Source organism: Dendrobates tinctorius, unplaced genomic scaffold, assembly GCF_039654945.1.
Source record: "Dendrobates tinctorius isolate UK_male_01 unplaced genomic scaffold, ASM3965494v1 ptg000098l, whole genome shotgun sequence".
In the NCBI taxonomy this organism is placed as follows: domain Eukaryota; kingdom Metazoa; phylum Chordata; class Amphibia; order Anura; family Dendrobatidae; genus Dendrobates; species Dendrobates tinctorius.
The window spans coordinates 25,864,514-25,879,073 of NW_027361766.1; positions in this window are offsets into that span (position 1 = coordinate 25,864,514).

The window sequence follows — 14,560 nt, forward strand, 5'->3', positions numbered from 1 at the left end:
GGGATGTAGCTACTGCCGGGGTCCCACCCTGTGTCCCATCATCCAGTCTCAATCTATCGAGGCAATTATTTATAACCAAATTAAAATCCCCCATACAAATAACATCTGCGTCTGGGAAGTTTAAAGCAAAACTCAATGCTTTTTGGAGAATCGACGTACCAGCTGGAGGGGGATTATAAACACACAGAATAACATATTTCCTAGAGTTGATCAGTGCATATACGAATATGAAGAGCCCTTTAGAGTCTCTCCGGGCCTCTCGGACCTCTCATCTAACGTCCTTGTGTATTAGTAATGAGACCCCCCTGGAATAGCTGGTGTGAAATGTGTGTATAGACCACTGAACCCACGGTTTTGTACAGTCCGAGCTGTATCTCTGGTCAAGTGAGTCTCGACCAGAGCCACAATGTGAGGGTGATAGTGCCTGATTTGTGAAAATACTTTATCCTTTTTTCGGGGGGGTCTTGATACCCCTCACATTCCATGTCACGCATATTAAATCAGAACCCATCTCCACTTATCTGGATATGTTGCACATTGGCGCCTAAGTAGAACCTAGAGATACCACATAAATAGCAAGACTTCCATCGGCTGCAACTTCTACCTAAGTAAAGGCCCTTTTAAATTTAGCGATGCACCAGCGATCCGACCAGCGATCCGACCCGGTCAGGATCACTGGTGCATCACTAAATGATCGCTAGTGAGCTGTCACACAGGCAGACCTCACAGCGATGCAGCAGCGACGCAGCGCACGATACTCACCTTTCACACATAGCGATCCTGGCGTCCTCCCGCCCACCTCCACGCGTCACTCGTCATCACAGCAGGAAGCTGACAACGAGAAATGGAGCTGGACAATCTCGCGCGATCAGCGATGGACAGCGGGGGAGCCGTTCGGAGGTAAGTATCACACATAGCGATATCGCTAGCGATATCGCTATAACGTCACAAAAACGGTGACGCTATAGCGATATCGCTAGCGATATCGCTATGTGTAAAACCCCCTTAACACTTAAAGTGCTGCTGGCTGCAAAGTATACCTAAAAAACAAATAAAACCTAAACCACTATAAAAGAACATCAAAGTGAAAAAGCAAAGACAGGAGCAAAGTCCTGCTCTCCCATCATGAAACAGACACGGGGACACCATCACTGAGCTCAGTGTCCGGTATTGTTGATAATCCAGGCGTCCGTGGAAAAGGCTCCAATCAAACCATCAATGGACTACCAGTAGAAACATTAGGATTCCTTCGCAGCAGACGCTTTGTGGGACCGCAACCACTCAGCCGCCTCCGCCGGATCTGTAAAAAATAGAGAAGAACCCTCGTGGACCACCCGGAGCCTGTCCGGATAGATCATTGAGTACACGACATTCCTCTCCGGGAGCCGCCTCTTGACTTCCATGAATTGTGCCCGTTGTTTTTGAAGTTCCATGGAAAAGTCTGGAAAAATTGAAATCATGGCATTGTTGAACTTAATGGGGCTCTTTTGTCGAGCTAGACGTAGAATCGCATCCCTGTCTCTGCAGTTGAGGAGACGCGCCAAAAAAGGTCTAGGTGGGGCCCCAGGAGGAAGAGGTCTTGCAGGGACCCTATGGGCCCTTTCCACAGCAAATGTTGTGGAGAATTCATCTCCCAGAGATGTTTTGAGCCAATTTTCTAGAAACTGTTCCGGATGTTGACCCTCCGAGCGCTCCGGCAGGCCAATAATTCGGATGTTGTTCCGAAGCATTCTATTCTCCAGGTCTCCACCACTTTTGTAAGTTTGGCTTCCATGGGTGCGATGGTGTCCTCTACCTTGGACACCCTTGTCTCCACCTCCGCAATACGCCCTCTCATGGCCTGCATATCCTGCCGGAGACGCCCCACCTCGGTGTATACGTCTTCTATTTTCCCCGTCACCGATGTTCTGGTTAAAGAGATGGCCTGCATCAGTTGTTCAGATGCTTGTTTGAGGGTTAGTTCCTCCTGCTCACTCTCCTCTCCACCCTCAGAGGGACGGTTTTTACGCTGAACCTGTGGCAGGTTATTTCTGAGGGACCGTGCGGTATCAGAATGGTCAGGTCTAGCATACTCTTTCAATTTTTCGGCCGCTCCTGCCCCCTTAGAACGGTTCATTTTCAATGGCAATATGTGACAGCCCGGCAACTGAAATGGTGCGTCCGGGAGATTCCCAAGTCCTAGTTATAAGCACAGCAGCGCTGTAATATGATGCTGATAAGTGTCCCAGGGCAGTACAGAGCAGAAGGGTCACCCAGAAGTATAAGATATGGCCCTGCGTAGCAGCCGAGAGGCCCTATGGCTGGGGAGGGACCACAGCACCCACAGAAGTAGCAGCCAGAGATGAGTCCAGAGGACCTAACGTTATAATGGTACTGACCGGTCAGGTGACTTAGCAGAGGGGAGTGCGGGGCTCAATCTTTCAGGGCACTCACCACTTCTCCCTGTCAGATCCACAGGGCAGGTGCTCACCGTCCCGTCTGCGCTGTGAGGAGGGGACCAGCGCCGCGTCTCTCACTGCCAGAGCACGCGCTTCTGAAGATGGCCGCCGCCTCCTGCAGGCCCTGCCGGCCACCCCAGCCTGTACCGCCATCAGCGCTCCAAGATTCGGCCCCCTACGGGGCTCTAAAGGTGCCCCACGGTCCCATGGGTCCGCTGCCAGGATTTGTGTCAGGATAACGGGAGCTCTCCCTGGACGCATCCTCACACCGTCGCTACATACCCACGCCCCCCCCTCTAGAATCCTTTGATAGTCTTGAGATTTCATTGTACCCTGCACAGATTTTAGACACCCTGTGCCAGATGCAGCAAAGTAGCCACAGAACATAACAGAGCCTCCTCCATGTTTCACAGTAGGAACAGTGTTCTTTTCTTGATATGCTTCATTTTTCTGTCTGTGAACATAGAGCTGATGTGCCTTGCCAAAAATGTTCCATCTTTGTCTCATCTGTCCATAGTACATTCTCCCAGAAGCTTTGTGGGTTGTCAACATGTAATTTGGAAAATTCCAGTCTGGCTTTTTTATGATTTTTTTTTCAACAATGGTGTCCTCCTTGGTCATCTCTCATGAAGTCCACTTTGGCTCATACAACGACAGATGGTGCGATCTGACACTGATGTCCCTTGAGCTTGAAGTTCACCTTTAATCTGTTTAGAAGTTTTTCTGGACTCTTTTTTTACAGTTCGTATTATCCGCCTCTTTCATTTGTCATCATTTTTCCTCCTGCAGCCACATCCATGGAGGTTGACTACAGTCCCATGGAGCTAAAATTTCTGAATAATATGTACAATGGTAGTCACAGGAACATCAAGCTGCTTGGAGATGGTCTGATAACTTTTACCTTTAACATGTTTGTCTATAATTTTCTTTCTAATCTCCTGAGCCAACACTTTCCTTCACTTCCTCTGGTCCATGTTGAGTGTGATACAGATAGCCCTCTATATAGGCCCACTCACTGATTCCAAGATTGTAGACACCAGTGATGATAATTAGTGGACACACCTTGATTTAACATGTCCCTTTTGTCACATTATTTTCAGGGGTACCATTATTTCTGTCCAGGCCTATTTCATGAGTTTCATTTTTTTTTTTAAATTCTGTGGAAGCATGGTTGAAAAGCAATGTCTGACTTTCATTTGTTCATTTTTATAGATATTTTATTTATTACTTTTGTCAGATTACACGAGGGGTACCAACAATTTTGACCACGTGTGTATATGCTTTAATTGTTTTTTTCAATGTAACAATACTATTCTGGGTTGTAATAGACTTTTATTTTTACTATTTTATTTTTTTCTTCCATATTGTTCCAAATATAGAGGGCGACTATTTGTCTCCAGACCCATGCCCATGTGTTGAGGGAAACCTAAAAAGCCTCATACATTTGATCTCCTATAGAAGGTATACTACCGCGCTGCTCACTAGGCTGGCTCTCTGAGAATTCTGTTGAGCACAGCAAATGTACTTTAATCCTGCCTTACAAGGGAACAGCTGATGCTGCACTGGAGACACCGGCCGGGGAACACTAAACAGCAGGTCTATACACCATCGAAAGCGCAGCTAAGGTCATGACTTGATCCCCAAGCTCAAACTTTTTACAAGCTGTTAGACTGAATTATTTTTAAAACATGATGCTAGAAAATATTTAATGACGCTCGTCTGGACGATGGCGTGAAGATAAGGTATATGATTTGAAACGTCGAAATATAATCTTGCTATTGAGTTTTCTGAAATGGTAATTCCATCTTTGCGACATCTCATTCATTAAATATGTAACACATTGCACGTCTGCTGCAAAAATAATAAATCTCCTGCTCCAAAATAACAAGTTGGTTTTCAATTGGTTAAAAGTAGTAACAGTGCAGAATAAAGCTCTTCTAAACCAGTCTCCTAGCAGAGCAAGCTTGACATTGTCCATGTGCTGATGGAAATTCCATGCATGTGAGTAGGACAAGAATAGTAACAAAGACAAATTTGTTGTTTGGTATCTTTCTAAATAACAAAAATACATGTAAACCTAAACAGAGCAAGTTTTACATATCTTAGGCTTATAAAACATAATATTAAATATACACTAATCAGGCAAAACTTTAATGACCTTGTCTATTCTGGACAAATCAATAAAACTTGTAGAACACTCTAAACACAAAGTATAATTACCTTACTGATCTCTTTCTGCTCCTCTTTTAACCATTTAGTCATCACTGTGGCCTGAAATGAATGACTGGGTACACACAAATTTGTCTCAGAAGCGTTCGTGTTCCAGTCACGGGGTTGGCTCCAGCGCTTCTATAATGCAGAGCTGCTGTCAGTCAGTGCTGGGGACACTGCTACAGCCATCACTCTCCCAACAAAGAGTTGTGACTGAAAACGCGCCAGCACTATCCTTGTGATGAAATCCAAAATAAAGTTACTTCCCTCTGGCAGTGGGGGTCTAAGTGCCGCTACTGGCAGATTCAGAACGCTATTAAACTGTAACTGTAGAATAACTTCATATCTGCTGGTTAATAGCATTTTTCACTTGCCAGGTTCCCTTTAAAGAAGTGATATACTCACTCTTCCTAGTAGAAGCCGCCTGCTCTCTATACTTACAGTGCACCTGTCAGCAGTTTTGGCCGCTATAAGATACGGCGACCGCCTTTCAGGGCTTATCTACAGTATTCTATAATGCTAAAACACAAAAAGAAAGCACAGAATAGCAAATGTGCAAAAATACCCTGCAGTAAAAAATATGGCAATCAGCAAGTGCTGGTAAAAAGATGATAACAAATACAAGGTATTTAGTCAATACGTTTTTTTGCAAAAAAGTGTATACCAAGCCACTCCACTTCGTCAAGGTAACCCTTAATGGAGCAGTCCCTATCTAATGTATTTAAAACCTGAACATATGAACAGTGTCTAAATGAACAGGATTTAGACAGGCGCTTCCTAGTATGGGCACATGGTGTAAGACGGCTGTTTATGTGCATGTCACACAAGACAGCGGTGGGGTCTCTCAAACTATGCAAAAACAAGGAAAAAAATGTATTAATCCTGCTCATTTAGACACTGTTCATATGTTCAGGTTTTAAATACATTAGATAGGGACTGGTCCATTAAGGGTTACCTTGACGAGGTGGAGTGGCTTGGTATACACTTTTTTGCAAAAAAACGTATTTGTTGTCATCTTTTTACCAGCACTTGCTGATTATTGTCATATTTTTTACTGCAGGGTATTTTTGCACATTTGTTATTCTGTGCTTTCTTTTTATGTTTCTGTCAGTGGGTGGTGTGAACACTGTCCGACCGACTTGTTCATATTTGTGCATGTCACATGTGTTTTTAAAGTATTCTATAATGCTCTAGATAAGCCCCCTGTCCGACCTGCAAGATAAGAAGTTTTAATATACTCACCCGGGGGGGGGTGCGGTCTGGTCCGATGGGTGTCGCAGGTCCTGGTCCAGTGCCTCCCATCTTCTTGCGATGCCCCCCTCCTGCTTCTTCATCACTCCCCAGCATCGTGTTCCTGTGCAGACATAGTTATCTGCACTGTTGAGGGCAGAGTAAAGTACTACAGTGCGCACTGCAGTACTTTGCTCTGCCCTCAATAGGGCAGGTAAGCACGCCTGCTTAGATAGAATGCTGTAGATAAACCCTGAAAGGCAGTGGCCGCATCTTATAGCAGCCAAAACTGCTGACAGGTTCCCTTTAAGAGTATAGCGTGGAAGCTGCTGCTTAAGAAGCCACCACAAGAATGACTGCAAAATCGCCAGAAGGAGCTTCGCCTGGGAAATTATGTCGGCATCTTACAGGTGCTGTGTGCAAATTCCCTTACAGAGAAAGCACCACTCACAGGGAACAATAAAATTATATATACAGTACATTAAAAAATGTAAGTATCATATAAACATTCAGGTATATTGGCCCCGATTCATCAAAGCAATGTAATAAAAAATCTGGTGTAAATTGCTTTGAAAATTAGCAAAATTTTTGCACCTTGGCTACAACCCACCTCTGCAATTTATTGTAGGTGTTTGGTTTTGCGCACTTAAATGCTGTTATACAGGTTGCCATCACAGCTCTGAAGTTAGCTGAATCAGTGGATCCCCCCAGCTTCAGTGCGCCTGCACTCCTCAGAGGACGCTAAGGCAAAGCTGCCTGTACAAGCAGCATCAGAGAAAAGACAGTCCAGCCCAGTGGAGCAACCACATGGCCAGTACTCTCAATCTTCAGGAGTGGACTCCTTCAAAGTGTTTGGTCCACAATAACAACTTATCCCCTGTCCATTAGATAGATGATATTAAGAGTTCAATCCCTGTAGTCCCAAAGCTAAATGGAATAATGGTTATGCAGGCCATGACTGTTGCACTTACTGTCTATGGAACTGATTGAGCTCCAGAGCAAACATTGCTGGGATTATTAGATTCCCAGCAGTCACACTACCAGAGATCAGAGACATGTCACCTCTCTTCTGTACAAGTGATAGTGTCTGCTGCCAATGTCTTAAAGACAGATACCACAGGGCGCCTTCCTAGGTCTTGTGGAATTCATAGCTTGACGGGCAACAGCACTTTTGGTGGCATAATTGGGCGCTTGACGGGCAACAGCACTTTTGGTGGCATAAGTGGGCTCTACACAATATTAGGTAAGTGTTTTTTAACAGTATGGCTGATCAGTCTTTTAGGGAAATGCACAAACTGTGATCCTCAGTATAATCTTATTTTCAGAACATCTCCATTCTTAGTTGACAATTATTACATAGTAGGAAAACCAGAAGCAAATTAAATTAGTTTCTTGAGCTAATGATTTGGTCAACGTGGAGAATCAAGTTGAAGCTCGTGTGGTACCTACAGCTACCTAATACGTAACCGTATGGGGCTTCATCTGCAACTATATAGGTTTAATGCTCCATGCATATACCATGACAAAACCCCGATGGGCCCTGTTCTGGATCAATGGAACCCATCAGAGGCTGTTCGTATCTGTCAGATAGTAGATCAGAGCATCGTGGTTTACGTCAACTGAAGTCATGGTCCAGAAGTGAACAGAGCCTTAAAATGTATAGTAAGATTTGATCTACACTATCCTATAACGACTGAAGCTATGGTTTCTTGCACTCCAATATTGCACATATTGTACTAAAACAATTCCCCATATACAGTCATCACTTTCTAATTCGATTACTAAAATTGAATATTTTTCATTCTTCTACAGAAATAGAAACAATACAATGAATTCTGTAATTCATGTTTTCTTAATACTCTTGTGGGTCCAGTTTGTACCTGTTTTACCCCCATTCTGTACTACGAAAGAATCTTGTTACATTTTCCAGATTCTATAAGAGGCAATAGTGGGGACAGGTGTGTTTGTGAAGTATTATGAGATAAAAGAGGTCAACAGCCAAGGTGACCTTACATGATACACACTTTGAGAGGCTGGATACTATGTTACTTTCACTCTTAAAGGCAACGTGTCAGCAGCATTTTACTGAGTACAGACAGGGCCATATTGGTGCTGTCATATTGATTAAAATGATTCCTCAGATGAAGAAATCTGTTCTGTAGATTTTTTTAAATCTTTGTTTGAAGTTTTCTAGTATTCATATCTTCTTGGATCTGGGTGCGCCTGTGGGTAGGGTCTTCAGCTTTGTTCCGTCCACTCTGTTGTGTCTGGGTTTCTCTTCTTCTTCTTTATTTAAAATTTCGCGCCTGCGCCATCCAAGGCACGAGTGGCGCTTGCGCAGATTTAGCTCTTGGAAGTCTTCATGAAAATAGAGCGAGCGGCTATGAATATGTAGATTGAGGAGTTCATCCGGTGCCATTTTACTGAAGCCCACCATTAGTCATAGCCTGGGCAGTGTTTGCATAGATTTATTTAATGGTGGACTTCAGTAAAATGGCACTGACAATTTCCTGAAGACTTCCAAGAGCTCAATCTGCGCAAGTGCCACTCATGGCTTGAAAGGTGCAGGCGCAAAATTTTAAATAAAGAAGGAGAAACACTCAAACACAGCGGAGGGGGCGGAACAAAAATGGAGACCTTACCCACAGTCCCACCCACAGGCCCACCCTGATGCACAAAGATATGAACACAAGGAAACTTCAAACAAAGGTTAGAAAAACCTACTAAACAGATTTCTTCACCTGAGGTATCATTTTAATCAGTATGACAGCACCAATATGGCCCTGTCTGTACTATACTTAGTAAAATGTTGCTTGATAGGTTCCCTATAAGTGGGAAATCTGGTAATGTGTTATATACAGTATGTATACAGTGCCTTGCGAAAGTATTCGGCTCCCTGGAACTTTTCAACCTTTTCTCACATATCATGCTTCAAACAAAGATACCAAATGTAAATTTTTGGTGAAGAATCAACAAGTGGGACACAATTGTGAAGTTGAACAAAATTTATTGGTTATTTTAGATTTAAAGTTTGCAACAAGCAACCTGGGAGACACACCAAACATTTGGAGGAAGGTGCTCTGGTCAGATGAAACCAAAATCGAACTATTTGGCAACAATGCCAAATGATATGTTTGGCGTAAAGGCAACACAGCTCATCACCCTGAACACACCATCCCCACTGTCAAACATGGTGGTGGCAGCATCATGGTTTGGGCCTGCTTTTCTTCAGATGGTTAAAATTGATGGGAAGATGGATGGAGCCAAATACAGGACCATTCTTGAAGAAAACCTGTTGGAGTCTGCAAAAGACCTGAGACTGGGACGGAGATTTGTCTTCCAGCAAGACAATGATCCCAAACATAAAGCAAAATCTACAATGGAATGGTTCACAATTAAACCTATCCAGGTGTTAGAATGGCCAAGTCAAAGTCCAGACCTGAATCCAATCGAGAATCTGTGGATAGAGCTGAAAACTGCTGTTCACAAACGATCTCCAACAAAACCTCACTGATCTCGAGCTGTTTGCCAAGGAAGAATAGGCAAGAATTTCAGTCTCTCGATGTACAAAACTGATGAAGACATAACCCCAAGCGACTTGCAGCTGTAATCGCAGTAAAAGGTGGCGCAACAAAGTATTAAGTTAAAGGGGCCGAATAATATTGCACGCCCCACTTTTCAGTTTTTGAATTTCTACAAAAATTTAAAATAACCAATAAATTTCGTTAAACTTCACAATTGTGTCCCACTTGTTGTTGATTTTTCACCAAAAATTTACATTTGGTATCTTTATGTTCGAAGCATGATATGTGGGAAAAAGTTGAAAAGTTCCAGGGAGCCGAATACTTTCGCGAGGCACTGTATATACAATCCACATTATCTCAAGGATATATTATATCCTGTATGTTTTGTAACCAGTAAGGCCAGGGATCCAAAACACCCTCCTCACAAATAATAATGTTATTGAAAATTATCCTGCTGAGAATGTATAATTTCCTTAATTTGCTCCACAAAGAGTTAGGGCTTATTCAGACCTCCTAGGATGTCGGCCCAATCTTGGACCTCATTGTGCAGACTGGTCGCAGGTCTTCCACCTGAACGTGACAGCCTCATGGAAATACAGCTGCTTCTCACAAAATTAAAATATCAAAAACATTTTTATTTCAGTTCTTCAATACAAAAAGTGAACTCATATATAGAGTTATTACAAACAGAGTGATCTATTTCACTTGTTTATTTCTGTTAGGCCTCTTTCACATGTTCATGTCTCGGGTAAGTGTGGTGACAGTTTTCACACGTACCGAAGACACTGAAACAGGTAGACCCATTCAACTGAATGTGTCTTTGCAGATGTCAGCGTGTTTTCACGGACCGTGTGTCCGTGTGCAAAACACGCAGACATGTCCGTTTTAACATGGACACACGGCCCGCAACACGTGCTGCACATTGTCCTCCGTGAGCATGGACGGCCGCCGGGGAAGAAGCGGCTACTGTAAGCCGCTGTTCCCCTGCATATGGTGCTGAACTTGGCAGTCATTCTTCCCTGCTCTGCCGGCAACAGCTTGAGCAGGGAAGAATGAATGAAAACAAACCGACGTGGGGTCCCCCTTATTTTTGCATCCAAACCGGCAAAACTATACAGGTGCGGGCTGCTATTCTCAGGCTGGTAAGTGGCCATTAATATGGGCTCCCCAGCCTAAAAACAGCAGCCTGCAGCTGCCCAGAAAAGACGCATCTATTAAATGCACCTATTCTGGAGCTTTGTCGGGTTCTTCCCACTTGCCCTGTAGCTGTGGCAAGTGGGGTTAATAAGGGGTTAATGTCATCTTGCTATTGTAAGGTGACATTAAACCTGGCTTAGTAATGGAGAGATGTCAATAGGACACCTATCCATTACTAATCCTATAGTAAATAAAGAGTTAATTAAACACACACATTAAGAATAAAGTATTTTAATGAAAGAATACAACACACATTTTTCCCATCTTTATTAGACTGCTAATTCCATCTTGAAACCATTGATCACCTTTAAAAAAAATTAGAAAACCAACCAAAAATATAGCATACCTGTCAAGTGCTCAGTCAAGTCCCACAGCGTAAACCCATCTCTGGGGGTTAATAAGTTTACAGGCGGAGTGGTGCTAATGAGACCGCTCAGGCTGTAAACTACTGGGGAATGAATGGGAAGCAGCGTGCACAGGTTCAGTCACTGAGCCTGTGCGTGCTGCTTCCATTACTAAGCCGGGCTTAATGTCACCTTACAATAGTAAGGTGACATTAACCCCTTCCTGACATCAGACGTACTATCCCGTCCATGGGACCCGGGCCCCTGTGCCCATGGACGGGATAGTACGTCTCAGCGATAAGCGGCGCCCATGTGGTGAGCGCCGCTGATCGCGGCCGGGTGTCAGCTAATTATCACAGCTGACACCCGGCACAATGTGTCAGGGGCGGTCACGGACCGCCCCCGACACGTTAACCCCTTGCACACTGCGATCAAACATGATCGCGGTGTACCGGGGGTTAAAGGGAAGCATTGGCAAGGAGGGGGCTCCCTCCGTGCTTCCCTGAGCCCCCCAAGGCAGAGCAATGTGCAGCGCTGCTGCTGGGGGCTCCTTCCCTGCAGACCCCCGAATCCAAGATGGCGACGGGGGCCTGCAGGTATGAGGAAGTCTGCAGCAGTGCCTGTGACAGATCGCTGATCTGTCACAGTGATCTGTGATGTGACAGATCAGCGATCTGTCACAGGACAGTGATGTCCCACCTGGGACTATGTAATAAAGTAAAAACAAATAAAAAAAAGTGTTAAAATAATTTTTAAAAAATCGTCAAATAAATTAGAAAAAAAAAAAATTCCCCCAATAAATCCATTTTTTGGAAATAAAAACAAAACAAAACAATAAAAGGACACATATTAGGTATCGCCACGTCAGTAACGACCTGCACTATAAAACTGTCCCATTAGTTAACCCCTTTAGCGAACCCTTTAAAAAATAAAAAACGAAGCAAAAAATAATGATTTATTATCATACCGCCAAACAAAAAGTGCAATAACGTGCGATCAAAAAGACGCATATAAATATCCATGGTACCGCTGAAAACGTCATCTTGTCCCGCAAAAAACGAGCCACCACACAGCATCATCAGCGAAAAAATAAAAAAGTTATAGCTCGCAGAATAAAGCGATGCAAAAATAATTATTTTTTATATAAAATAGTTTTCATTGCATAAAACCGACAAAACATAAAAAAAAGACCTAAATGAGGTATCGCTGTAACCGTACTGACCCGAAGAATAAAACCGCTTTATCAATTTTACTGCACGTGGAACGGTTTATACGCACCCCCCAAAAGAAATTCATGAAACGCTGGTTTTTGTTCATTCTGTGTCCCAAAAATCGGAATAAAAAGCGATAAAAAAAACCACCATAAATAGTAAATCAAACCCCCCATTATCACCCCCTTAGTAAGGGAAAAATAATAAAATTAAAAGAAAATGTATTTATTTCCATTTTCTCATTAGGGTTAGGGCTAGGGTTAGGGCCAGGGCTAGGGTTAGGGTTAGGGCTAAGGTTAGGGCTAGGGTTAGGGGTGTGTTGGCATTAGGGTTCAAGTTAGAATTGAGGGTTTCCACTGTTTGGGCACATCAGGTGCTCTCCAAATGCAACATGGCGTCTGATCTCAATTCCAACCAATTCTGAGTTTGAAAAAGTCAAATGGTGCTCCTTCTCTTCCAAGCTCTGCCATGCGCCCAAACAGTGTTTTACCCCCACATATAGGGTATCAGTCCACTCAGGACAAATTGCAAAACAACTTTTGGGGTCCAATTTCTCCTGTTACCGTTAGGAAAATAAAAAATTGGGGGCAAAAATATCATTTTTGTGGAAAAAAATGATTTTTTTATTTTCACGCCCGGGCGTTATAAACTTCTGTGAAGCACTTGGGGGTTCAAAGTGCTCACCACACATCTAGATAAGTTCCGTGGGGGGTCTAGTGTCCAAAATGGGGTCACTTGTGGGGAGTTTCAATAGTTTAGGTACATCAGGGGCTCTCCAAACGCGCATGACACCCGCACACCATTCCATCAAAGTCTGCATTCCAAAACGTCATTACTTCCCTTCCGAGCCCCGACGTGTGCCCATACAATAGTTTTCTCCCACATATTGAGTGTCAGCGTACTCAGGACAAATTGGACAACAACTTTTGGGGTTCAATTTATCCTGTTACCCTTGAGAAAATAAAAAAATTGGGGACTAATTGATCATGTTTGTGGAAAAAATACGATTTTTTTTTATTTTCATGCCCGGGCATTATAAACTTCTGTGAAGCCCTTGGGGGTTCAAAGTGCTCACCACACATCTAGATAAGTTCCTTGGGGGTCTAGTTTCCAAAATGGGGTCATTTGTGGGGGTTTTCCACTGTTTTGGTACATCAGGGGTTTTCCAATCGCGACATGGTGTCCGATCTCAATTCCAGCCAAAAACGTCAAATGGCACTGCTTCCCTTCCGAGCTCTGCCATGCACCCAAATAGTGGTTTACCCCCACATGTGGGGTATCAGCGTACTCAGGACAAATTGCACAATAACTTTTAGGGTCCTGTTACCCTTGGGAAAATAAAAATTGGGGGTGAAAAGATCATTTTTGTGGAAAAAATATGATTTTTTAATTGTACCGCTGTATGTTATAAACTTCTGTGAAGCCCTTGTGGGTTCAAAGTTCTCACCACATATCTAGATAAATTCCTTGGGGGGGTCTAGTTTCCAAAATGGGGTCACTTGTGGGGGTTTTTCACTGTTTAGGTACATCAGGGGCTCTCCAAACGTGACATGGCGTCCGATCTGAATTCCAGCCAATTTTGCATTGAAAAAGTCAAACAGCGCTCCTTCCCTTCTGAGCTCTGCCATGCGCCGAAACAGTGGTTTCCCCCCACATATCAGGTATCAGCGTACTCAGGACAAATTGCACAATAACCTTTGCAGTCCAATTTCTCCTGTTACCCTTGTTAAAATAAAAAAATTGAACCTGAAGTATTTTGTTTGTGAAAAAAAGTTTGATGTTCATTTTTTTTTTTAAATATTGAAAAAATTCCTGTGACGCACCTAAAGGGTTAATAAATTTCTTGAATGTGGTTTTGAGCACCTTAAGGGGTGCAGTTTTTAGAATGGTTTCACTTTTGGGTATTTTCTATCATATAGACCCCTAAAAGTGGCTTTAAATGTGATGTGGTCCGTAAAAATAAAATGGTGTTGCCAAAATGAGAAATCGCTGGTCAATTTTTAACCCTTATAACTTCCTAAAAAAAGAAATTTTGGTTCCAAAATTGTGCTGATGTAAAGTAAACATGTGGGAAATGTTACTTATCAAGTTTTTTGTGTGCCGTATCTCTGTGATTTAAGGGCATAAAAATTAAAAGTTGGAAAATTGCCACGGAGACACCATCACATGTTTCTCAATGCAAGCAATGACTAGCCAGGTCTTTCCTTGGGAAGGAACAACCACGGGATGGGCAGTCTCTAATGAAGGAAACCACCTATGCCAAAACTTTTTCACAGTCTTCTACTAGGCATTGCACCTACTGGCCAGTTTCCTACTCCACACTGATGAGGGGCAATACCCCGAAACAGCTGTCTTTGGATGGATACCATGTTTTGGCATAGGTGGTTTCCTTCATTGGAGACTGC